The following is a 20703-nucleotide window of genomic DNA, read 5'->3' on the forward strand; positions in this document are numbered from 1 at the left end:
CAGAGCTGGGGCATTTAGGCTCTAGAAAGTTAATTTCAACAGTGTTGTTGATTTGAGGTGTCAATAAACTTGACTCTTTCTTAATAGAGTAGATCGGGTAAAATTTCTGACCTAAATTATAAAACCCATTAGAAAATAAAGATAACCAACGCAAAGCATATGTGCACACCTAAACTGCGGTGACTTAACATCAAACGGCACTTCTAGTCAAAAATATGAGACAATGCAGTAGTGCCAAAAGCTGATGTTTCTTGAGTGTCTGCCGAAGGCTGGCTCCGGAAGTACTGGAAGTCACATACACACCAAGCTTAAAAAAAAAAAGCGTGAGTATGGTGAGATTTTACTTAAGCTCACATCAAAACAGAGCGTTTGCTCAATCCAGTGTGATTCCTCCCTCACAATATCAGTATCATCATTAGCAAAAAATCAGCACACACGGATCAGTTGTTGTGGTCCACCAAAACTCTTTTCTCATGACTTCTGTCGTCATGCTGCCTCACATGACATCTTTCACCAGCCTGCAGATAAAAACTTTACAAGGAAGGATTCATGTCACTGTCAGCTACTGATAGGCAGAGCAGAAAAGCACCTGTCTTATTGAATCCACAAATCTTGGAAATTTGGAAACAGCTCCAAAATGGAATTGGTTCCTGGTAGCCAAGCTTCCCTTCGAGCTGTAAAGGGGAGATAGGAAAGCACCTGAATTGTCCTGTCTTCTTCACTACAAAGACTTTTCTTAGAGTGATCTTTGTCAATTAGTTTTTCTCTTTGATCATTTTTTTGTGGATTAGGCACGCTGCTGCATCATAGCAGTAATATTTCAAGCTAATTGGCCACACAAGGCTGCCCATGTCCTGGTTATGGACTGCATAAAAACATGGATGTAGTCTCACTGCCTTACCAAGTGGTTTCTAAAGGATCATTATGGAGCCAAAGAAAGAGGAGTGCATTGGACTTTTGTTCCAATCACAGAGGTAAGGATGAGTCTGTCTTATAGTCTCCAGACGAATAGATAAAAGATGCAGTCACATCAGCCTCACCCTTATCTTTTAAAAATGTATGCACAACTTTTAGCTTTAGTTCGATCAAAATAGATTAGATAAAAATCTCAACTTAGCTGTACCATATGTTTTTTTTATAACAACATGTTTGTTAATGCTTCAAAGATGGGGACTTATCAATATGGGTGTTAATGGATTTCCTGGTCTTTTGGAGCCAGTCTCAAGTGGACACTTATGGAACTGCAGTTTGTTTCACTTCTGTGTTGACTTCTTGTTTCAACAACAGAAGTTGCCCCTTAATTGTAACAATACACAAAGTAAAGCAGTTTCAGCAGTAAAGGATATTTATTTTATTATTAATGTAAAAGCTGCTACTACACTTAATTCATGATAAGCAAAACACTAATTGATGAACACAGCTACATTAATTAATGAAACACTTCATTTTCACAAACTGAAACTTAAAGCAGCTGCTTGACAACTTACAGTTAGTCACTTTAGAGGCACATTAGGACTTTAGTAGTGGCATACACAGTGGATCTGTTTCACGACAACAGTTTTAGGGTGGAATGTAGAAATATTGTTTCGTTTCAGCCTTGCGTATACACTGAAACCAACTTTATCTACTTCAGCCAACCTGAAATGCAAACTGTTGTTACAATTGTCGCAGACTACCGTGTTGTGCTTATTCTGCATGCTTGTTGTGCATCTGTTGCATCATTTCTGCACTTAGCATTCACCAATACACCTGATGATTGGCCCAACTCTGCTTCGGTGGAGATGTACCAAAGCGGCTTCTGGACAAGGCGGCCACCTACAGGCCTGGCATGCTTACTACAGTGTTTTCAGTCTCACAGCATTTCCGTGTAAAGGAAGATTTTTTTTTCCCTGCGTTTTAGCGTTTTCAGATGAAACTTTGTGTAAACGGGGCCTGGAACATAAAAAACTAAAGATAGAAAGAGAGCAGACAGAGCTCAGTTTAACTTTCTGAAAATTGAGAGGGTGTCGGCCTCTCAGAGTCTGACTGGTGGACAGAAACAGAAGACACACCTGACAATGAATTTATCAGTTGAGCAGACAACATCAGACTCAGTGTCACACAGATCAATGCCTAGTGACTGATGGCATACAGATGAGCTAAAGATTTTTTGGGATGTAACACCATTGAGCTGAGAGTTAACAAGATCTGTTTCAACATTTAGTCAGAAACAAACAATTATGATTGGTTTTTAGACATTTGTGCTCCATGATTTGCTGAAATTAGCCAAAATATTTGCAAATAGAAAAATAATGAAAAATGTTCTCCCTGTTGTGAGCAAGTGACAGATTTTACCAACAAAAAATTGAACCAAAGGAACTGAGAACTGAAATCGTAAATATCCAATATTTAAACCACCATGAAGCTCCCACTTTATTAGTACTCAAAGAAGCTGAGACAGAAAAATAATTTAAAGGTAGGTGCAAATAGTGAGACTTCTAAAACTAATTATGCAGCCAGCAGCCAAATTTCTCACTCAAAGATAGTAACTTCCAGGAAAAGCTACGATTTAGGATGTTCATTAGACTCCAGTGGCAGTACAAGCCACCTTAACACATTTAATCACCATGTTCTGGATAAAAACACTGCAAAAATGTTACAGCTTTGACAGAAAGTATGTTACTAACAAGGCATAGAGGAAAAGATGCGCATGAACAAAGTTTTCCCTGGACGTAACAGCAGATTTATCCCACACACTCCAGCTGAACTCATGCTTTTTTCCCTTTCATGTTCCACTCCTCTCAAGGCTATGACATAAAACGCAAGGAAACCCCTCAGAATATGAGAAATCACTTTCATTTCTCTGCAATAATAGAGTCAAAAGCTACAATTATTCCCACACTTCTCTGGCTGATTGCCTGTTATGCGGCACACACACACATGCACGCACTTATGCATGCACACACACACACACACACACACACACACACACACGCACTTATGCATGCACACACACACACACACACACACACACACACACACACACACACACACACACACACACACACACACACACACACACACACACACACACACACACACACAGGATAATGAAAGAAAGTAGCTCTGCTGTCAGGATAGAATGTAAACTGATACAAAGATGAACCAAGTCAAGACAGTGCTCATTTCTTTTGTGTGTGTGTGTGTGTGTGTGCATGTGTGTGTATGTGTGGGTGGGTGACACCTATGTGTATGTGATGTAAAGTGAAGTACGCACTACATGATAATTAGGCTGATTTGAACCTCCAAAGTGCAAAATTTTACAGTTGGTTCCAAAGATCAACCTGTCAGATTGTCCCATGTTGTGAAATATGCTAAAAGTGAGTTTACTTCCTCTTATCTGCTCTTAAGGATATTGTGGCCTTCTGAAACTGAAACCATAAATAAACATATTTCTATTTTGGATCAGACATTGCGATATCAGTGGAAACCCCAAGCGCAGTTTAATACAGACCCTGTAGAGAGTCACATGGAGCAAAATGATTGCTGATCATTAAACAAGCTGACTGAAAAACACAGTAAATGTAAAAGACAGAGTGATATACTACACATGTTCAAAATGAGACCTACTTATTTTTGTGGCTGCAACGTGAGTGTTTCATCATTGTGTCCCATAAGACAGACAAAAATCACCACAGCAGTACATGAACCAGCTAGCACATTGGAACCTGCCATTACTTTTTATAGCTAATTTGTTGGACATGAACACCATACTGTTTGTGTTTGTAGTGGTGTAATTTTTTAAAACTTTTTTTAAAACCTTTTTTCCCCTATGTTTGTCGGGGAATCCTACCTGTAACCCTAATTGCATTGTCAACACACAAGATCAGCTGTTAGCAGCCTGTAGCATGTTGATGCTAACCAGTGTTAGGCCCTGATGTTCCCTGTGAGCTGAGGAGGAGGAAGTGAGGATGATGTGCTGGCACTGAGATGTGAGCTGAGAAGAGACAATAAAAACTTGTCCTTCCGTCCTTCCATTCATTGTTATGGGAAACATAGGACCTGTCTTCAATAAAATGGACAAGCAAGCGGTGCTAACCCAGAATCAGAGGATACCAGCAGATTAGCATCATGCTATTCACAGAGACATAGCTAACAGAGCTAACACTGGATAGGAACACCACATGGGGAGGATTTCTCTTGATGTGGGCTGAGAGGATAAAGGAGAGTGAGATTTAACAGACTGGTGAACAGATCCAGCTCTGTCCTTAGCTGCCCTCTGGACCCCCTGTGGAAGTGGTGGCTCACAGGAGAATGATGACCAAGCTTTCATCTCTGATAGACAACATGCCCCAACCCTTTCAGAACACTTTATACCACTTTGTTATGCTTAATATGTAGATATTGATTTCCAAGTTAACCTTATCATATTACACAGCAGAGCCCTGACACTAAAAACTGAAAATCTGGCACAATCTCCTGATGTCAAACATGACTTCAGAATAAACAAGATAGATAAGACAAGACAAGACAAGACAATATAAGATAAGGTAAGATAAGATAAGATTCACATTTATTTGTCAGACAATAGGGAAATTTACAGAGTTGCACCAGCAACAAGAATGTGTAGAGTGAAAAACATTACAATAAGAATATATCAAATAGAATACAATTGTGGCCAAAAGTTTTGAGAATAGCACAAATTTTGGTTTTTAAAAAGGCCATTTTTCATGGCAGGGGATGACTTTACAGTTAATTATAATTTGTCTGATCAATCTTCACAATATGGAGTTAAAACAAACTGCCACCACAAGAACTGAGGCTGCAAACTTTGTGAAAACCATGAATTTTAGAGTCAGGGCTCTGCTGTGTTGGTCAGACTCTATATGCTTCAAGAACAAAACTGTTAATTCTGTCACTATTCAACAATTTTTTTTTAATGTTTGTTGAATGTGTGAAAATCTTTGAATGTGAGCCAGGCTGTAGTTGTGGTTAGGCAGCAGACACCTCATCCTGTTTTTTACTCTGCGTCACAAAAAGAGTGAAACATCAGCATGTATTATTGAACCCTGCAGCTCTTCCCCAGCGACATCACTCTTGTTGTGTTGCAGCTGTTTCATTTCTACATGTGGAGAAGTTGGCAACAAGACACAAGAAGCAGAAGACCAGAGCGGACTTCTTGATCAACTAGACAGTAGTCAGTGTTGATTGCTGTTCAACATTTAGAGACAAGGAGGTATTTAAACCTCTGTGCTTTACTTACAAAGCCCAGCTATTGTGATTAAAAGGGCCTGACATTGTTGCTGGAGCCCCCTTTTACACTGCCCGTTCAAGGTGGGACTGTTACCCCTCGCTGTCACTGAAAAGTCGCAGAGTATTAATGGTGGGGCTGATCCAGAGCTGAGCCAGCTTCAGAGGTACGAGCAGAGGCAACACAAGGTCACTGTAAAACTCCTGAGCTGACAGGATGGAACAGCACACTGAGTGTGTATGCGTGAGAGAGTGTGTATGTAAAGCTCTAGCTTTTATTTACTGTCTCTAGTCCCTGCAAAAAGCCATAAAGCTATGAAAATAATACACAAGTTTTACCCAGAGCCTGACCTCACAGTTTGTCTGAACCTCAGGGGTGTGTTTTGTTGCACCATGCACTGCAGTGAATCTAAAGTTAAACCCACTTTGATTCATTTAATTTGGACTAATTCTGGATGCCATCTGCTGGAAAACTTTATATAAACATAATCATCACATGAAGTTAATATTTAAGTTCATATAACTGTTAGTATACAGGTAAGAAAGCAGACTCTGACTACTGAACCTAATAAAGCATGATACCAATGACAGACAATAACTCATCACAAAGTGTGGATGTGGCAGTTTCTCTGTCCCCCTGGGCTCTCTATGAAGATATCGAGCACATGTTAGCTTGAAGTAAAAGTTTTATTTCACTTTGGAAGCAGATGTTGACAGAAACATTTGAAGGCCCCTGAGATGAGTAGCTTCAAGACATCAGGGAGGAAGAGATTCATTAAAAAGTTTGCAGCAAGTACTTAAACAATACCCGAATTATACAGAAATGAAATATCTCTGTGGAGCTATTCTAATTATTTTTCAAATACTTAAGGACAGCCATCAAGTATTGACAGAGACATGATTTACCTTCAGTTTCCACACTATATAAGAGCTAATATATGGTCAGCATAGTAGTATAGAAATCTGAAAGTGTGTTGCAAAAAAGTTTTTAAAAAGTAGTTCCAGTGATTTCACAGCTATGGACTTTTATCTTTGTTCTGTGGATAAGTTAACATTAAACTATCACTGTTCAGCTCTTTTTTCTTCTCTGTGCTCCAGAGTTAGATCACCCTCAAAACAAACAAAACTGTCACAACTTTTAAAACTGCTGCTTGTCATAACCACAGCTCAAAGTTTAAGTTTATTTGTTGTGACTTGCAACCTACTGTTGCTCAAATTATTGGACGATATCCAGTATGAAAGTATTCTTGTTTTTGTTTAGCTAGCTGAATTAGCATGCCAACCAAAACTGATGTGTTAGCCACGTTGTTACCAATATGATGGTAACAGAAATGAATGTTGTTCTTTTTTTTCTACCTTATCAATTGTGCCAGATCTCTTAAACCAGATTGATTTGACTAAGTGTCTGATTTGTTTGCCTCCGTCACTACTTACGGTGGTGACAGTTAAATAACTGTCTTTGCAGGGATGCAAAGACCAATCAGAATCAAGAATTGTACACAGCCAGAAGATTATAAAAAAAGCCCAGTATGACAAATTCTAATTGGCCAATACTCCATGACTGCAACTTGTTACCTGACAATAACATGATGTTGCAGTTGATGCAGCTCTAATGACAGATTCATGAGACTAACTTTTATCGATACGCTCAAAGACGTCTGATTAACTTGATGTTTATGTGTTTACAGTGTGGAAAAGACACTGTAAAAAAAAAAGCTAGAGCTGTGGATTAGGAAAAAAATAAAGCAAAAAAATCAAAGAACAACAACAGAAAAACCATGCACACACACACACACACAAAAAAACAAAACAAAAAAAACCAAACTAACTTACCAACTAACTAACTGTGATAATCCCAATTCAGTCAATAAATTCACTGGAGTTTGAGACGAGAGATTTTATAAAACTGAAGTTTCGAACACGTGATCTCTTTGTGAATTTCACAGAATTCAAAGGCAGTTAAATGTTGTCTCAGGAATTAAATGTGAATCCCAGAAAGATTTATGAATCTCTGGGATTTTAATCAACAAATCAGCAATCTGTGGAAATTTGAAACTTGCTGTATGCATGGAAGAAGAGCTCTGTCAAGTAACTCCAGTCCAAGTATTCTAAACGTCTCTTCTCCTGTTCAGAGAGGCCCAACATGGGAGCTGTCAGATGGGTATTTAATAACTGAAGTGATGTCCAAACTGCAACCCTTACATTAGTCACCACGTTCAGTTGCCATGGAGAGCATCAAACGGGGCTTTGTCTATATTTAGGGAAGAGGCATAAGTCCCTCAGCCACAGGATAAAAAGCACTAGACTAGAAACAGAAGTATGAGCTGGACGCATCTTCTCCATCTTTACTGCTCTTTTGTTTTCTATCACTATGTTTCCAAGTCCTTTTTTTTTTACCTCTCCTGCTTCAGTGTTTTTGTCCATATACCTGATTCAATGCAGCTTTAGTATTTCTGTGTCAAAGTGCTCTTTGTGCAGTTATTTCCACTCACTTGTAGTTTCTTCATTCAAAACTGACTATCATATCTTCATTTACATCTGCACCTTTGAAGCTGCCCAAACCCAGGATAGCTAATCCCAGAGGAGATCTCCCCAAATCCTAGATCTCATTAAGTTTTCATGCTTTTATGAACAAAAGCATCTAAGAGTAATAAAAAAGGGCTAAATTAAAATATCGCCTCATAAGTTTCCGGAAGCCTTTTCAACTGTGGGGCTCTGATCAAAATCTACTTTTATTATGAAGATAAACCACTAGTTTTTTTAACCAAGGAAAAGAAAGATTATAAACTAGCTGTTTGGCTGTTTTCACCCATAATCATCATCTGAGGTAACGTTGACCACCTCAGGTGTAGGATACAAGTAATTGAGTACTCGAGTACTCACTGTTGACTCCATTATTTGAGTAACATTTTTTTATTTGCACACCTGTGCAAGTGCTGTTTGTGGGGACATAACTTAAACACATACAACTCACACACGTGACCCAGCTTTTTGGAACTTAATGTACTAGGTAGGAAAATAATTAACCGGAAACAAACTTTTGACTTCTCCAGCCACTGCTTTAGCACACAGAGCCAGATGTTAGCAAAAACAAATGTTTCATGGCAGCTACGGCAACTCTCTAGGAACATGGTACACTGAAAGCAAAGCATAACAAATGCAGAACTGTCTGCTGTACCTGCAACATGTCAGTCAAGAAAAATGGAAGAGTTTGACAAAAATGATGAAGTTAATATGCAGTGCAGGATATGTGGTGTTAAACTCATGTGCCAAAGGATCCAATCAAATCCAATCCACTTTATTCATACAGCACATTAAAAAAAAAAGTTGACCAAAGTGCTGCACTGTAAAAAAGTTTAGAGTTTTAAAAGTCCCATATTATGCAAAAATCACTTTATGAAGTCTTTTAGTGAAATTTGTGGGTCTTTAGCTTTCCTCCCAGCCCACAAAATGTGATATTTATTGACAAAACCTGTACTTAGTAGTACTTGTGAATGTAAAATCCTGACCTAAAATGGGCTGTTTGGATTTTGGGGATTTGCTGACATCGGCGGTTCCCTTTTTTGACCAATCAGGAGAAAGTCTGACCTGATTGGTCCACCGAAGCAGATACCCCTGAACCCCCTGCTGCTGTTCAAAGCTGAAGCGCTGCGGTGTTGTTAGCTGTAAACAGCCACATAATTCCATGCACAAGTTTCCCATCTTGGAAGAAGACAAGACTGAGTGGCTAGAATTCATTGATCAAGGAAATGTGCCAGCTACACTCAGTAAAACTGCATGTGTGTGCTAGTCACTTCACGGCTGGCTGCTTTTCCAACTCTGGACAGTACAACAGAGGGCTAGCGAATAGACTGATCCTGCATCCAGGCGCATTACCAACCATCCACCAACAAACCTCAGACCCTGGAAATGTGAGTATTTTAAATGCTGTGTGCTGTGTGCTGTGGAGCAGATGTAAGAGCTTTTCCTCAGTGTCCCCCCTGGGGCTGCTAACTTTAGCTGCGGTTAGCCTGTTGTTTTAGCCTGTAATGTTACGGTAAACAAGCTTCGCTGTTTTCTAAACATTGTGCACTCAGAGCTCGTGGCGCTGCTCTCAGTGATGTGAAAGTGTGGGGCGGTATCAGTGGTGGCTCATTTACATATGAAGGTCACGCCCACTAAATCAGAGCGTTCTGAACAGAGGGGCTATGAGAGCCTGGAAACAATGCTGCTGTGCTTGATTTATTGGCTTTTTGGACCAAAACACGTCACTACCATTTCATGAAGACATCAATGATCCATATTAACCTGCAGAAAAGGAGCAGAATATGGGGCCTTTAAGAGTTTTAAGACGCGATTTAAAAGTTGGTAGGGTGGGGGATTTATTAAATTCTTGTGGAAGGTTGATCCATAATTTGGGAGCCACCACCAAAAATAAAATAATAGTTTGAAGCTTAGCCACATGCTCTCAAAACACAAGGAGAAAATAGCAGAGAAGGAAAGCAGGCACTAGTGCATGTCAATTGCTAACCCTGTTAGCACATACCGTGACGAAACCAGTGCGAAGAAGATCAGCCTGCTAATAACCAAAACGGTAACTTGAAGTATGCTCCCATTGGCCCTCATTTACCAATCTTGTGTGGGAATTGGTGCAGATCTGGGTGTAAAAATAAGCTTTCACCAACTGATTTGTGCTTCTTTCACTGATTCTGACTAAATCTAAAACATACGGTGCAGGTCTGCTCTACACTGATTGACACACACCAGTGCGGCAGTTAAATGTGGATGTCAGTCAAAATATGATCTGCCACACCCAGATGGTCTTGGAAAAAAACTGTAAGGTTTTCTGAAATGTGGGTTTATTTGCCACATAAGATATAAATGCTTAATGGAATCTTAACTCTCAGGTTTAATATTCATTTTCTACTTTCTAAATGCAGATTTCCTGAGGCTTATTGTCATTTAAGTGTTTCTTTTCTTTCCTTTTCGTCGTCCACACTTTCTTTCCTCCTTCCTATTTCCTCCCCCCTTCTTAAGTCCCTCTCAGACTCAGGGTTGCATGCTGCTGCCCCTGCTGAAGGCTCCATCCGACTGTAAACGAATGAGTCTGTCACACAGCAAACAATCTGCATTCATCATGTCTTATCTGCCTGGGCCTCCGCGGCAGCAGTCATGATACCCGGCCAGAGCCAATGTGTTTGGGCCCGCGGGGCTCGGGGTCAAGGTCTATGGCTCAGGGAAATAGCGTGCAGGCTCAAGGCTTATTTGGCGAGCTGGTGTTGGATTTGAGCACTGGGCTATGGAGGAGGGGGACAGGCGTCTTGACTTATCCTTGATCGAGGATAACGTTCTTTTGCTCTTTTTTTATTTGTGCAGGGATGGTTTGCTGGCCATGTTTGCTTTTCCTGCATGGCAGCCTGGGATTCATACAGCTGCAGCACATGAATCAACATCTGGAGAGATAATGGGATAATCAGAGTCTTAAACCTTTACATAAACAGGTTTGAGAGCCCTGCTTGAGGGCTTAGCATAATTAATACTTGAAATGAGTGAGGCTTTATCACCCTGAGTTTCTCCTTCAGTTTCTGGAGCAGTTTCATTCACATCTCATGCTGCATTGACGCTGTAGGAATAAAAAACACTGAAAAGTTCTTGGGAGTGTGGACTCATGCTGAGACACAGTGTGTGCGAAATCAGTGTTTACAGCTACCGATAGTGTGGTGAAAAATTACTCCACTGAGACATAATAAGTCAAACAACTCTGCGATTAAAGTTATTACCACAGACAGAAACATGCAAGCTATTCCTGTAAACAAAGGCATATCCTTGGTGCTTGTATTGATGGGTTCTGTGATGAATATAGGTTTGACTGTCAAAAACACTTGTTGATACCAGCGGGAAAGCTGATGGACTTTCAATACTTGACTGGTTTCAATGAAGTGCTAAGGCATGGTGTGAAATTAGTTATAAGAGCCAATGCTGGAAAGGATAAAACAAAACATCAGAAATGTGTGAAAAAGCAAACCAACAAAGAAAGTTATCTTTTCTCTCGATCCTCGTACAGATTTTAGTGTTCATTTGTTGTATGAATTTTGGCCTTGAGAAGCTAATGATGACAGGGGAAGTGTTTATGAGCACTGAGCTTTGGAGCTAATTTGAATGATAGCGCTAGTTTGAAGGTCAGAGCTGCAGCGCTGACCAAACAACAAAGTCACTGACTCCACCTGCTGCCTGGCAGACCTTGGAGCCACCGATCATTCACACACCCCGGCGGACATGCGGCACCCTGGGTGACCGGGCTACACCTCCCAGCTAGCCACTCTATCATCGCAGACAGCACTTGTGGGAGCATGGGCAGAGAGCGTGTTGGAGGTCGTAGCTGAGCACACGGCCCAAATGTTCCATCTGGGGACAGTTGTGGAAAGGAGAAGAGAGGTCAGAGGTCACGTGAACACTTCGGCTGACTGAGATGGGACTGTGTGGTGATGACAAGGATGAAAAGTGGTGGAAATGGCTCATGACACATGGAGCGTTTGACGCTAACTGGTGTAGCATTAATGAGAAATACTGTGATGGATGTCTGCAGCTGACCATTAAAAAGTTTGGCTAACACTCTGACCACAGCTGTTGCATGCTGTTAAATTAAAATAATAAAAAACTATTCATGTTGTTTTCTTCGTTGATCTACCCCACACTCAAACAAAAAGGCAAATGTTGGGAAAAGAAAGACAAATCTAAAGCCCATTCCACAAATCAATTTTTCATTTTCCTCTCTTTTGTCTCGTAGTGAATTATATATGATACCCTTGAAGTATCAAGCAGGAGTTAATATAAGTGCTCTGTGATTATTCCTTTGTTGAATGTGTGTGTGTGTGTTTCTCTTCCATAATTCAAATCGCTAAAGGGAAGTTAGTCGCTGCAGGGGGGTCATGCAACACTGCACCAAGAGACTCTAGTTTTCAGCTCGCTGAAGATAATGAGCACCTTGAACAATGTTCTTCCAAACAAATTGAGTTAACCTGCGTTTTAATTCTATTTGGCCTCTGATTGACTTGTTGGTGCTGGGTTTTTTTCTCCTGCTGTTTTTCAGGTGAAGCTTGAAAATGCCCTCTTTTGTGTTGTGGTTTGTGGTCTGCTCCCTGCTGGGGCGTGAATGGATTCACAAAAATAACAAGAAAAGCAGATAATAGCCATGGCCACTAGAGTTACTCCCTGCACTTACAGTGCCATTTGAGTGTTTTGATTCTGCTCCTAGCATTAGCATTTGTAATTTGCAAATGCATTATGACGAACGGTGTCTAAAAGCAGTGGCCTTAAAGCAGATTTTCATTTGGCCCCTGAACAAGTTTCATGCTAAAGCTAATGAAGAGCGGCTGTGGCTGTCGACAGTGAAACACTTCATTCTGTCTATGACTGATAGGGACACTGCTCTGCTAATGCATATTTAATTGTGTGAGCCATTACGAGGCTGGAATATTTCAATTACATACATGCATTATACTTCCCTTGGAGGAGCAGCTCTGTGTTTAATTTGATTCACTATAATTACTGTAAAATGAATTTTAATTGTAATATCCAGCACTAAAATAAATTGCCATATATTTCCAGCTCCCTGCAGAGAGGTAACTTTTCATTTGGATCTGAAACATCCCAATCAGACTGTATTTGGCTAAATTAAGAAAATAGTGTCTATCTTGATAACTGTTCTTGGGCAAAGGCATGAAGACAGTGCAGGATCCATTAACCCACTTACAGTGGACCCAAACCCAAGTGGGAGCCTCATCACTGAGAGGGGAAGCTGTGTTTACAGGCGCTGGAGCTGAATGTAAAGATAAGACTCATTTTGTCCTTTTGTTTGAGCAACAACAGGCTGAAGTTTTCCACTAATCTTAATTGGCCGTGTTGTTTTTCTGTGCAGACTTCTCAAGATTACAACAGAAGCCTCAACAGCCTGAACATCTGCCAATTTTACTACAGTTTTAAAACGGCACTGGCACCTGGCTGTGTGCTGCCAAGTGTGAAATTTTCTCTATTTGACAATGAAATATATTCATCCTCATCTTGCTTTCTCTCTCTTTTGCTGTCTCTTTCTCCATCGCTAGCTTCTGTTGTCTGACTGGATCCAGCAGGTTCCGCTGGGTAGAGATGAGCTTCCCTCTATTGGAAAATCAGGAGACACAGCCGCCTCATAATTAGATTTGCTTTCTGTGTGGCGCCAGTCCCTTCAATCTAATCTATTTATGCATTCCCTCTTTCAGGCCTCATTGAGATTCTATCGCCTTGTATTTGTACCCTGCCTGTCAAAACGGCCTTCTTTTCCTCACAATTTTGGGCTCATTTCACTTGCGGAGATGGGCGATGATTGCCCGCTGGTCTCATTGCCAATGCAATGTGCTGGAACTTAAGAGGCTTCTCCTCTGTCTTTAAAAAGGCTTCAGTGTGTGTCTGTATGCGACTCTGCGTGTTTGTTTGGCAGGATGAGACGACTGAGGCTGTGCAAGGGTGTGTTGGTGTTGTTGTTTATGTGTGCCCATGTCCCTCTGCTGTTGCTGAGGGCATCAGTAGAAAATTTATAAGCCAAAGCGTGTGGTAGAGATGTGGGGATGGGTCAGGACAGAGAAGGACATGATGGAGCATTAGAGTGAGATTAACTCTATTGATCGTAAAGACGCAGCATTAGTTATAGCAGGAGTAAACAAAAGGCAATAGATAAAGAGGCAACAAACTGGACAGGGATTTGTGTCTACTTACACCAAAGCAATGGTACTACTATAACTGTAATATACTTTAAGGTGATAAACTCTCAAATGACCAATTTTTGTGCACCATTCCCCATAACGAGAGGTAAACTCTTGACTTGTTTTCTCGCCAGGCTAAGAAACTGAATGACTCACATGAATAAGCACAAGCAGACAGTTACAGCATCCAACCAGGCTGAATAATCTGCATCAGTCCGAGCAATCTTCATAGGGAGTAAATTAAGAAATGATAAAAATCTCTGGACACACGCAGGAGGCCAAGCACAAGTGATGGCACAGCCACTCTGTAATTGAAAAATGACACACAAAAAATAGAAAGACAGCAAACACATAAACCTGCCAAGACAAGTGCTCCTGGTCTTTAGGGCTTTAGGGGCACTAACAGTGAGGTTTTATTAATAACTGGAGGGGGTGAGGAAGACAAGGCAGCAACTTATTATCAATGGAAAGCCGATTGAGTATTTATACCTGTAAGGAAAGACATTACTGAGTGTTTTTGAGAGCCAGGCCTTTGGTTTTGACTGTTGTGCTCAGGTGGCCATGCATCCTCTTTTACCCAGAAACATTGTCTTTTTTGGTCTTAGAATTATGTCTGGGGAGATTTATAAAATTTCCTAAAATGTCCTTGTTCTACAGACCATTAATATTTATAAAAAAAACCCTGCAGTGGGCCACTGACATTATTCCAATGAACCTACCTGTCAGAATACTGAGAGTGCACACCGCCTCTGTCATGACTCCAAAGACCCAGGCCACTCCTGCTCTCAGATCAATACAGAAAACATGCAGAAAACAGAAACAGACAAATAGAAAGTGCTGAAGCATGGATCCACTTTTATAGACCAACTGCAGAGGAAGCCCCCCCTCTTTTTGTCCTGGTTGTGACCAGTGGGATGTGAACATTGTGAACTGTCTGCAAAGCTGGCATCTTAGTGTCAGGTCCAAATAAAGGTTCTGCCAGAACCACTAATAATTTAAATGCCCCAAAGTCTTAGTTTTGATGCATTATTTGTACTTTTGCACAAGAGGAATTTGAGCAATGGGCAACCTGTCTTGTTCTTCCCATTTAAGCATGTTGCAGGGCATTTTATTATGTTTACGTCACAGAAAAATTTCATTTCAAACAGAAAAGGAATTTTGTGAATAAATGAATGGTTTTAAAGCTATTTTTTTCTCAATTACATTTGCAGTTTGGGATTTTTATCATTTGTATATTTACAAACTGCTTGGTGTGGCATTTTAAAAAAAATATCCTTCATAGTTATCAGCACATTTACATTGATGAATTTATTTTAGACTCATACATATGTTACATGCATATTTTACATTGCTCAATTTCATGGACCAGCCCAAACAACAATCCTGATATCTATTAAAATTTACAAGCAAAACACGTGATACTGCGGTATCTGACTGATTCTGTGGCTGATAGTAGTACGCTACTAACTTAAAGCCCTATAATGGAGATAGCTGGCTCCTCGGGATATTAGCTCACTGAAGCTAAAGTTGCAGTTTCAGCAGCTTCAGTATTGTTTACAAAAAGGGGTCCGATTTATGCAGTTTAAAAAAACAGTATCATTTACCAATAGGTGTATGATTGCAGTCGCTGGTTACAAAGTCTTCTCCAACCTAGCATAATGTCATCTTTGTAAACCGTGGTCTGTTGGAAATGAGGTGAGGTGTATGACATACATCTAAGTGTAACTTCTACTATTTTCCCACACTGCCTTGCAGGGTACCTCTAACTAGGTGCTCAGTAATCTTCCCACACTGCTATCCTGACAGAGCTACTTTTCCCACGCTGCCTTACAGGGTACCTTTAACCGTGCACTAAGTCATGTTCCCACTCTGCTATCCTGACAGGGTACATTTTCACACTGCCTTACAGGGTACCTTTTACTGTTCACATCAGTCAGTTTCCCACACTACAATCCTGACAGGGTACCTCACAGATAGTTTGTCATTAAAATGATGTCTTAGCTCTAAATTGCTCAAATACTTAAATTACTTCTTATTGGAAATGTGACGCTATCTATCTGACCAAAATACCTTAAAATTATTAATCTGACTCCATTCTGCTCTCACCTCTTTCCGCGCAGTTCGTTGATGGGGAAGGATCAGGAGACGTCCTGGTTCTCAGTTGAACACACATTTATTAACAATAGGTCAAGAATATGCATTTACAGAGATCTCGGGTGCAGCCTCATTTCCCTGTTCCCTACATGTTGCAGAGACAGTTCATGAGACTGACCCTGACTCTCTCTCTCAGCACCAATATATAGTCACTAACAGAGTTTCTCTAAGGAATGTAGGTTGAGACATTTTCTTATTGGCTCTCCAGGTGTTGTCCCCCTCTGATTGGCTGCTGGCTGTCTTCTGTCTCTGTCTGTGACTGGCATTCATCAATCGGGTGATCAGCCCCCCTTCACTTATCTGTAGAGAAACTTTTAGAAACACATCTCTCCCTTCCTGCTTTAATTATTTACCTTTGTCACTTTGACTAAAACACCTTGACTCTTAAAAAGTAATTACTGACTTGCATTATTAGTGTTACACAGGTACTTCTTTTTATTATTGGGTATAAACATTAACTTCACTTGTGGTCACTTTCTGCTCTGGGTGCTCCATAAAATACTAGGAATCCCCAGCCCCCCTCAAGTGACCTGCAACACATACCAACATCAATGAGCACACGTGTACAACCAAGTTAGTAAAAAGCACATCTGTATAGTATTGTTGATAAAAACATGTTTACATAGGCTATATATTCTTTCAGGCCCTATTCAGAGGAAAAGTTGTCAGCAGAGCAGGGTCTGTTTGAGATGATGAACATGTCCTTACCTCTTGGTGCCACCCCCTCAGCCAAACATGGTCACCTCTGTTCCTCATAGAAATAAAAAGGGAAAGATGAATATGAGGCTTGAGAGAGGTAGTCTACAAATAAATTGGTCGGTTTAGAAGCGCTGTCCACTTTATATTAGTCTCTGACTGACCAGACCATCAAAACTGTAATAGCAGGATCCCTGAGTCTCATTGTAGACAGACATTTGTTGGTACACAAAAGACACCGTGTTATTTAAATCATAAATTTGAAAAACTGTTCTCAAAATAACATACAAGCATAAGAACTTTTCAACATGTTGAATTTTCCTTGGGCAAGACGCTGAACCTGAACCTCAGATGGCTCAAGGAAACATAGGCATTGATGTGTAAATGTGTGTGATAGTGATTATTTTGATAGCAAATGTGCTGCTCGACATTTTGTACAGCAGTCTCTGCCATCAGAGTAGGAATGATTTGGTAAGTAAATGCAACATGTAGTATAAAAGCAGTCATCAGATGCCTCGAACAGCTGTGTGAGTTCAAACTGTTTACTTTTACCAACACGTACAGAATTACAGGTTGTGAGTTCAGGTATAAATCACATAAACTTGTGTATGTGTGTGCGTGTGTGTGTGTGTGTGTGTGTGTGTGTGTGTGTGTGTGTGTGTGTGTGCGTGTGTGTGTGTGTGTGTGTGTGCTTGAACAGCGACGTTCGTGTTATTTGTTCACATGAAAAGAAGACAGCCTCACAGTAAACAGGATCCAGGTGACTTGAGGCGGTTCCGGCTGTCTCAAGTGTTTCACTGCGTGTCTGTCAGCGGTGAAACCTGTCGCAGTTTGTTGCCAATCCTATCAGCGTGAATGGCAATGTCCCCAGAAGGGCATGCCAAAGCTTCAGTACATCCACACAATAAATTACCCCGATAACAACAATGAATGCTTTTCGTGACAAGTCGCTTGCTATTTTATCATTGTCCAGCTGACACCTCCTCCAGTGCCAATCTGACATCAGTCCACATTCAAACCAAATCAGGCTTTGTGGTGAAGCCATTTGCGCTGAAGGACATGAAAATAGAAAGGAGCTGTGAGTGAAGGTGATGGAACAACAGGGTGGATTCACTTGACTTCTTGCAGGTGTTCAGTTCACACAGAAGACAAACAAGATACCCTGTTATTTCATGTTGTGTCAGAACCTCAGATATTTAAACTTATCTTCTTCATCAATATTAGATGATTAATTTGAGAAAAAAATCAGTAAAACAAACCAACAACAAAAATAATACTCTTTATAGTCTATAATTTGTATTTTATGATGAAAATTATTTTTTTCTAAGCTGAATTATTGAGGGTTGAGACATTTTTGAAACACTTACCAAAGCAAAACATTGACCAGGTTGTGACATCAAAACAAAACAGAAAAATGGTAGTTTCTGACTAACCAGCACCATGTCCTGAATTTTTTGAAGTGCAAAGCATTTCTCCTCTAAATCCTCTGTAAGATGTGTATGCAGACCTTGCACGTTGGTTTTGTACAAACACCTGAATAAATTGTTCTCCTCTTAACATCCAACAACCAAGACATTTCACTCAATAGTTCAAAGTTGGAGCCACGCAGGGGTTTTTCTCTCATTTACATTTTCCGTCCCTCACTGCCAAACCTTTCAGCGAGAACACTTTGTTTTTTCTCTCCTGCTCATTTATTTTTTCCCCTTTTTTCCACTGTCATTCGAACAAACTCTTCATTATAGTCATAAATTATAAAAAATATTTAGACTAAATATGAAATGAATGGGTATCATTATGAGGAATGTTTTGAGTTTTGAACAGGGACCTATTGCGCAAAATCCACTTTTATAGTTTACTATACAAATATGTGTCCCTGGTGTGTCTACAACTCCACCTAGTAAGAAAAAGATCCACCTCCCTCTTCTTTAAACGGCCCCTTCTGCTGCTGTAGCCCATCTGCCTCCCCTTTCTCTGCAGCTTGTCCCTCCCTCCTCCTGAATCCTCCTTCACTCGAGCTGCCGTTTACTCGCAGTGACGACTCTGTGTTCAACAAAATGACTAAAGTAAGAGCAAGGCATGCAAGCTCCGTCATGAAAACATAGGCGGCTTTCCCCTATCCAACTTCTGAGGATTTAAGAATGAAGTAAAAGTATTTTATGTTAAAAGGAAACGTACCCATAAGAGCAGTTAAGCTAGATAGCTTTGAATATGAACCACTAAGTGATCATTTAGTTGTCAGTTTGCTAAATTTGATGCTTTACAAAGACTTAAACTTAGAAGTGTTGAGCAATGATAGTGTACAACAGAAAAGAGTGACATCATTTTTATGTTTTTAACGTGCAGCTAGGCAAACCGTTAAAATTTAGAAAAATTCAAGCAAACTGTTTGATTTCTTCTCTCTTTGCTAAGCTATGCTAATCAGCTCAGAAGGAGAATCAGATTTATTACCAAGTAATTTTTACAAACAAGGAATTTGTCTTGATCTGTTTATATTGAGAATAAAAACACCAGTGTTTCCTGACAGCAAACAAAATTATATATATTCTAAAATAAGAGAAACATGTACAGAACAATTGTTTGTTAGCCTCCTAGCTTGGCTGACAACTGCTGATCTCATCAGCGTCTCAAAAAGGGATAAAGTTTCCTCATATGTTTACCAAATAGGTTAGTCAGCCTGTACACAGAGGTGTGTCCAAACTGTTTCTGACCATCACACACACACACACACACACACACACACACACACACACACACACACACACACACACACACACACACACACACACACACACATAACTAATGAGCATCTATTTACCCTCTCTGTTTCCAATGGACATATCTACCTTAACTACAAACATTCTAATTTTACTTTAGAGTATCAATGTATAAATCTTTTCAAACCTTTTCAAACTCATTACCCTCTGGACATCCCCTTCTGTATCTTTTTTGCTTTAAAATGAGAGGGAAAGCTCATTTTCAGGACATTTTGCTTGTTTTGCGGCATGCAAGGTCATTGTAAATGGTAGATTTTAAAACCCAAACCATGATGGTGCCATGTTTCGAGTCATTTTACAGAAAGTTTGCACACGTTCTTGGTAACATATCAGGAGTTTTGATTTGCATATTTTGAAGTTGGGCACTGAGGCGATGCTAAAAATGAACGATAATCCTCTAAAATCCCTGTATTACTCAGGGTAAGATTAAAGTAAGGAGTTGTTAATTTCTTTATCTTCCCTTCTTGAACTGAAATGTTAGAGAAATCTCATCATCCCATCCCAGCTATGCTAATCGACCGCACTGAGTTACAGCCCGTCAGTGTGTCAGCCTGTTCGTTTGATGCTTGTTTCCTGCATGCATCCAGATCTCTTGGGTATGTAATGCAGCTCTGCTTCCTGCGAGCTGCAAGCAGCAGCAGCACAGTTCGGCTGGTGGCACCATTACAGTGAGTGATGGTCTGTCTGACAGGGGCCTCTGTCACCACTTGCAGGAGGAGTCAACCAACTGAACCGTCTCTCAGCGACGGAGCAGCGCTGCTTGCTGCCAGAGGGATAAACACTGTCACTGGTTGCTTTTAATTTTACTCTGTCTAGTTGAGCGTTTGTCAGCTGAACTGCTTGATTGCAGTCTCTTAAGCACAACTCTGTGACACATATTTACTTCCTGTTGTCTACCTGTGAGGACTTTGGTGGTAATTTTAACCCCTTAAAAAAGTGTGATTAGATTTTATTGAGTGTTCACTTCTCACATATTAAAGGCACATATCTGCTTCCTGTTAGTCATGCTCACATGCGAGTGTGCGCTCAGCCTCTGAGTATCAGCATTTTCAACGTCACCTCTGCGACAAACTCCAAGTTCATGGGAGCACCTTGAACTTACACCTTGCAATACTTTGCAAATAAGATTAGAG

This window comes from Halichoeres trimaculatus, unplaced genomic scaffold (assembly GCF_033239565.1).
Source record: "Halichoeres trimaculatus isolate MK-OKI-2021-1 unplaced genomic scaffold, fHalTri1.1 fHalTri1_scaffold_13, whole genome shotgun sequence".
Lineage (NCBI taxonomy): Eukaryota > Metazoa > Chordata > Actinopteri > Labriformes > Labridae > Halichoeres > Halichoeres trimaculatus.